Genomic DNA, 7,738 nt, shown 5'->3' on the forward strand with positions numbered 1-7,738 from the left:
ACTTCAGAGGTAGCATAGACACAACTTGACAACTGATGGATGAAGAAGAGGGAAGAATAAGAGGCAATGATTGGCTACAATGGGGAAAAGTGTTTAAAAAAATCCTTCCAGACATGCAGGATTCATTTATGTTTTTAGAACAACTTTTTCCATTACATATTTCTTTGGGAAGGGACAGCTAGGTGGTGCAGTAGATAGAGCACCAATGCAGGAGTCAGGAGGACCTGAGTTCAAATCTCACCTCAGACACTTGACACTCACTAACTGTGTGACCTTGGACAAGTAACTTAACCCCAGTAGCCTCATCCTGGGTCATCTCCAATCATCCTGATGAATATCTGGTCTCTGGATTCAGATGACCGGAGGAGAAGTAAGGTTGGTGACTTGCATAGCTCTCCCTCACTCAAAACAAAGTCAAGGGCGAGTCATGTCATTATTTCTCTGATGGCATGCTCTTTTTTGGCAACGAAGGACAAATACACAACAACTTCATTGGGAATAGAAGTAATCAATATGTGAAATTACTTAGTTCTGAGTCATTTCAGGCGGACTAGAATCATCCAAGGTGATTCAGATAGACTTATAGTACCTTGGTATCTTTGCCTTGGAACTTTAGGACCGTACTAGAAGTATGAGTATTTGTATGGTTCGGTTATATCCCAAGATGTAGAAAGTCCTTTTTTTTTTTTTCCCTGGAGAGCTTAGTGCTTTAAAAATGGACCAAAAGCATTATCCACCCCTCAAGGTCTTATATTGAGTTCAAATTTCTAAAGTAGTTGTATGGGTCTTCAAAGTATTTTATTAACTGGCTTCCTTCTAGAACTACATCCAGAACTGAAGTGCCTATGTAAAGTGACTTTAAGGGGAAACTAGTCTCCTAGCTCCACTCCCTAAAGAAGGAAAGCTCTGTCAGACTCTGTCAGACAGTGAATAATATTCTATGGTACCCTCATGGCTGGGGATGTTAATTCTAAATGATTCCGAAGAGTAGGATAGAGGAAAAATGCAGAATTAATTTTGGTTATTAAAAATAATGAATGACTTGCTATTAGTTGCTGTCATAGAATGACATAATTTGGGGAAGTTTTTCCAGGGTAACCAACAGTGTTATTTAAAAATAAATAAGTAAATCAGTAAAGTTAATGACTTGCATGATCTGTAAATTGATGATATCACCAGGGCAGGACTGGCCCCAAAGTTGGCAAAATTCATTTTTGGCACCTACTTGGTTCCCTTTTTTGAACCCACATTCTCCTCAACACACTGTATTTCTACCATCCCCACTTCATACCAGCCCTGATCCCCAAAACTCAGTGCCCTTCTGTTGCTTCCCAACTACTCAAGACTCTGCTTGATTGGTAGAGCTCTGTTTCTTCAACTTTGCTTTATCCTTTTCCCCTTGTCAAAACATGCTTGTTCTACAGCCCATTTTCCTTAGGGTTCTGCTAGGTCATCAATTAAATTAATTTATACTAATTAGTTAATGGTTAATAATAGCTAATATGTCATCCTCTTGGAAGTACTTCCACCTTAATAAATAGCTTCTGGAGACTATAGAGCCTTAAACAGAAGGGATGAATCACTGTGGCAGGTTGGCAAGAAATATATTTTTGCAAAGGGAGTAATTTCTAAAGAGCTGACTGTCTTCTCAACAAGGCATTTAGAAAAGTTTCACATCATAATCTAGGTAATGGAAGAATGGTATAGTGGAAAGAACATCAGTCTGGTACCTGCAGGACTTTGTCATCTGACCTAAAGTTGATTTCGGTAATTTTACCGATGACTTCAGTGAAGGCATAGATGGCATGCTTATCCAAGTCATGACTGATATGACACTTTTAGGTATAACTAACCAACTGGATGACAGAATTAGCATCTAAAAATATGCTAATGAGCTGGAACAATGGACCTAGTTGTATAAGACAAAATATCATGTATAAAGAAAGCCCCTTGCATTTAGATAAAAAAAAACCCACAATAACAATTATGCAAGTACAGGAGGAAAGACATGATTAGACAATGGTTCGTATGAATATGTCCTGGAGGTTTTAGTTAACTTCAGTATCAATGTAAGTCAACAATATGAAGTGCTAGTTACAAAAACTAATTAGATCTTAGACTACACAATGAAAATATACATATCAAGGGAAATATAATGTGTACTGTACTTTGCAGTGGTCAAAGCAAGCTTGGATTATTATGTTTAGTCATTGGTACCATATTTTAAGAGACATTGAGATGCAAGATATGTCTAAGAACAGTAAATAGGATAATGCAGGGTCTTGAAATCATGTTGTATAATAAATTAGTGGACTAGAGATGTATCACTTAATGAAGACTTGAAGAAAGGTGAGGGAGATTATGATCGTTGACTTTTGATATATGAAGAGATGCCATGCTGATGATTAGATTTATTATATTTGGTTTCACAGGCAAAAGTCCATACAAGAAAAAATTTCCTAACAATTAGAGCTGCTCAGAGTTGAAAGGGGCTACTATCCTAGGATTATCAGGCTAATTTTAAAGGTTAGAGAAATGATTAAGGTCTTCCACTTTTTGTGCCACTCCCTGCATGTAATTCAATTTTAATTCTATAAGCATGTAAAGTGCACATAATGTGTAAGGCACTGCTATCTGACAAATTGTTAGGCACTGCCATCTAAGGCTAGTAGGCCAAACCTAATCCCTTTCCCATAAAACAAACTCATAAATGTTTCTTTTTTCTTCTCTGGGCTAACTCCAATTCCTTTAACCAATTCTTATGTTACGTGATTTTGGGAACTTTCATAATTTTGAACTGCAGTTCATTAATGTCCTCCTTAAAGTGTTGTGCTTGGGGATACAGACCATGCCTTCTCTTCTACTGCAATTCTTGTTCATGTCTTCCCAGAAATCCTCTACTGAGTTCAAGTTGAAATAATTTCTTATTGATAACCAATAATAATAATAGATAACATTTGTATTGTGCTTTTCAGATTTAATTTATAAAGTGCTTTACATGTTAACTTATTTATTCTTATTTGTAGATGGTGTCATGCTATTTGCATAAAACCCCTGAATAGTATGGAGCCCCCTTAATAAAATTCACAATTGTTCAAACAAATTTGTTCTAATGATCCATACAAGAAAAAACAAATGGTAATAAAGGACTTTTGTCCAAACTGTGACATTCATTTAGATGCACTTTACACTGACTTAATCCATTAATACACACATCTTAGATAAATACTGTAAAAGGACAATGGAATGGGATCGAAATTGAATAGAAACAAGAGAGAAGGCTGGATTGCACTTGGGAAATTGTGAAGTGCAAGCAACTATCTCCAAGCTGAACAAATGTTCAAAAGTTCATTTAATAAATGTCTTTGTTTTTATTTTACTGCTATATGACTGCAAATCATGGAATATCACAGTTTACAAAGAATCAAAATTACCAAAGACTCAAAGGGCAATATAGATTTGTATGGTGTGTATAAGCATTACCAACAATGGCTTAGATACAAAAAGTAGTATAAAAGCTATCATACAGACAATGTGTAGTTAGAAACAGAGGTGGACCAGTCATTGGGTAAGAAGAGAAACAGTTGCATAATCCAAATGATATACTAGTTTAAGGTCTCTTTAGATCATATGTTCAATTCCCCCAGGGACTTTAAGCTGAGCCACTCCAACAATGGACCCTGGCTGCTGCTATGGCTACAGCAGCCACCTGCCACTCGCTGCTGCTGCTGCTGCTGCTGCCGCTGCTGCCACTGTCTGGAGCTGAGGCTAGGGGAGGACCCTGCTCCCTTCTTGCTGAGTTGGAAAAACCCTCTCACTGACCTTTGAAGCTGCCTTTGGCCCCTGTGGGTTGAGGGATCTGTGAACAGCTGCTGCTGCTGGTGATTCTGCCCCAAGGCCTGTTTTGTCCTGCTCTTCCTGGTCCTGCACAGCCAAGGCTGGGCTGTGCTCTGCTTCTCATCCTGTGTGACCAACCATTCCTGTCAGCCTTCCAAGTCACCCTAGGTTGGAAATCTCCTCCCCTCCATGGTTCTGTGGTTTCTGCTGCTCTAGAATTTGTTGAGAGTCATTCTTTATAGGTATTTTATAGGCTGTGGGGGAAGAGCTAGAGTATGTGTGTCTTTCTGCTCTTCCATCTTGCCCCCCTCTTGTTCCTCTTTCTTAAGGCTATCTTATAACACAGACTGAATGTGTGTGTATGTGTGTGTGTGTGTGTGTGTGTGTGTGTGTGTGTGTGTGTGTGTATGATTGAATCATAAAGAAGAAAAGCAAAAACTTGTCTTAAAAATCATCTAGGTAATTAAATGGTGCAGTAGATACTCAAAGACTTGTATTTGTAGCCTACCTCAAATATTTATTCACTGTGAGACTCTGGGAAAGTCACTTTTCTTTCTTAGTCTCATTTTTCTGATGTGTAAAACACAACAATAATATTATCTACCTTATAGAGACATTGTGAGGATCAATATGAGATAATAAATATAAAGAGTTTTGTAACTTGTGCTTTATCTATATTAGCATCATTGATTATTATTTATCCTAATTCCCCTCATTAAACTTTTCTTCTTTTTTTATAGGCGAAGTAACTGAATCAAATGTCCCTAGTCTAATCAGTGGCTGCAGTGGAGATAGACCCTGGACCTCCTAATATCCAGTCTAACATTCTTTCCATTTCACAATGATGTCTCTGAAAAAAAAAAAAGGAGTCTGATTGGGGCTGTCTGAATGTTAGGACTGACAGCTTTATGTGATAGAAAGGGGTTTGAGCTGGAAGTCAAAGCTTAGGCAAGCTATATTACCTTGCTAAACCTCTATGTCCTCATCTGTAAAAGGAAGGGGTGAAGATCATAGGTAGAACTGGAATCATATTCAGAGCCCATTTAGTTCAATATCCTTATGTCACAGATGAACAAACTGAGACCTGGGGAAGTTAAGTGACTTCCCCAAGGTCAGGTATATAGTGTGTCATTAGGTCAGTTCAGCTCAGTCATTAAGTAGGGAATTGGAATTAGAGTAGGCTCAAGAAACAACATGAATTTATAAGGAGAGAGAAATTTGGTTGGAGAGAATATGTCATAGTATGGGGATTCCAGTCAAAAGAGGACTTACTAGAGCAGATATTCTTAAACTTTTTCCATTTGCAATCCCTTCAGTGCTTATTAAACTGTGGATCTTGACCACATATGGGGGGGCGGGGAGGGATTGCTACCTATAGTTTAAGAAGAGCTGTTTTGGAACATGAGTGGAAAAGACAATTTCATTTGAGTCTAGGGTCTACCCCATCAGAGATTAGGAGTATTCATCAATGAGAACGATCCAAAACATAAATAACAGCATTTTTTTTGAAACAATGAACTAGTCACCAATGTAGATTTCTAATATTAGGTTTTTTTGAGTATTTCTTTTAAATAAATGTAGAAGAACCCTATTTTCCTATCATAAATGAGTATACTGTACACTTTTACTTATTCTCATCTACAATTTCCAATGACTTTTCTGTTTTAGGTTGAAAGTCAATGGTCTGTGCCTGGGGAGTTTCCTACTGATGGATAACTCTGGCTATACCATAAAGACACATGGGTCTTGTAATATCAACACACTGACTTCTCTTAACTACTGGTTGTTATTAAAAATACTTTTATTAATGCCTTTTATCTTTATATATGTCATTTCAACACCATCCTTTCAGACTGAACAAGAAAAATAATAAAAATATTCAATAGAGTGATTGAGTTTTCAATGCATTTAAGGTTTTCTGTTAGTAGTCCCATAGTGGTTTGCCATGTAGAGGAATACATTACATTATTTAGTCTAAAAGAGGCCAACACATAAAAGAGACATGAAAAGCAGGAGGGGGAAGAAGTTCTTTCCCAGGGTCTTGGTGGCTAACTAGACGAATGAGAAATGACTGTACTTGGCCCTTCCCTAAAATGGAGATTCTGGAAGAATTCACCAATATTACAATGAATTTTTTTAAGTCACTGGCAGTAGTTGATTAGATTCATTACATTGGTGATGGGTGTGAGAAGTGGGTAGGGTGGGACGGAGCCAAGATGGTAGAGTAGAAAGACACATATACTCTAACTCTTCCCCCATAGCCCAAACAATATCTGTAAAGAATGACTCTCAACAAATTCTAGAGCAGCAGAAGCCACAGAACGACAGAGTGAAGGAAATTTCCAGCCCAAGGTGACCTGGAAGACCAACGGGAAAAGTCTGTCACATGAGACGTGGAGCACAGTGCGGTCTAGCTTGGCCACATGGCACCAGGAGGAGCAGAACTGGAGTAGACCTCAGGGGTGGAATCCCCAGCAGCAGCAGTGCGGTTCTCAGATCCCTCAACCCACAAACATCAAAGGCAGTTTCAAAGGTCAGTGAGAAAAGCTTTTGCACTTCAGTGACAAGGGAGCAGGGTCCTCCCCTAGACCTGGCCAAGGTGGTGGTGGCTGGGCTGTGATGGCTGTGACTGTGGCAGCTAGCAGCCAGTATCCACTGTTGGAACCCTCAGCTTAAAGCCCCTGGAGGAATTGAACAGCTGATCTGAACCTCTGCCCTGAGCACTGTCCTGAGGCATGGCAGAGCTGGAGGACCCTGAGGAGTAAACTCTCTATTGATTGTGCCACCTTGGAGAAACTGAAAACTTACAGGTCCCCAGAGTATACCCTACTGTTGACAAAGGACCCAAAAGTCAAGTAACTGGTTGGGAAAATGCCCAAAAAAGGGGGAAAAAATAAGACTATAGAAGGTTGCTTTCTTGAAAAACAGGTATTTTCTCCCATCTTTTGGATGAGGAAGAACAATGCTTACCATCAGGGGAAGACATAAAAGCCAAGGCTTCTGCATCCCAAATATTCAAAATAAATATGCAATGGGCTCAGGCCATGGAAGAGCTCAAAAAGGATTTTGAAAATCAACTAAGAGAGCTGGAGGAAAAATTGGGAAGAGAAATGAAAGTGATGCAAGAAAATCATGATAAGCGAGTCAACAACTTGCTAAAGGAGACCCAAAAAAATGCTGAAGAAAATAATACCTTCAAAGATAGGCTAACTCACTTGGCAAAAGAGGTCCAAAAAGCCAATGAAGAGAAGAATGCTTTAAAAAGCAGAATTAGCCAAATGGAAAAGGAGCTTTAAAAGTTCACTGAATAAAATAGTTCTTTAAAAATTAGAATGGAACAGATGGAAGCTAATGACTTTATGAGAAACCAAGAAATTACAAAACAAAACCAAAAGAATGAAAAAATGGAAGATAATGTGAAATATCTCATGGGAGAAGTGGGTAGGGCATGGCTATATTCCCACCCTTCTCTTCCCTCAGTCCTGATCCATTGCTAAGGAACATGAAAGTAAGTTTGGCAGAGGTGGATGATTACAGTGCTTCTTAAATTGTGGGCCACAGTTCCATATGAGGTTGTGAAATATTTGGAAACTGTAAAAGGTTTCTGAACATGTAAAAATTAATTAAAAAGAAAACTTGTAATGAATCTGAGGTGTTTCTGGCAGTGCTTATCCGTGTTGCATCACAGGACTTTACAGCAGCCTTGGTTTTGAACATAAAGTATGCGCACTTTGCACTGCGCATGCCTTTAGACCACACAACACCAACAAATGTTGTGGAAACACCAAAGGGGTCATGAGTGGAAAAAGTTTAAGAAGCCCTGCTAAGGTATTAAATATACTACAGGTGACAATAAAAAATTTAAGACCTTATAAATGATAGGAAAACTACAGCTGTCAGT

This window comes from Notamacropus eugenii, chromosome 5 (genome assembly GCF_028372415.1).
Source record: "Notamacropus eugenii isolate mMacEug1 chromosome 5, mMacEug1.pri_v2, whole genome shotgun sequence".
Lineage (NCBI taxonomy): Eukaryota > Metazoa > Chordata > Mammalia > Diprotodontia > Macropodidae > Notamacropus > Notamacropus eugenii.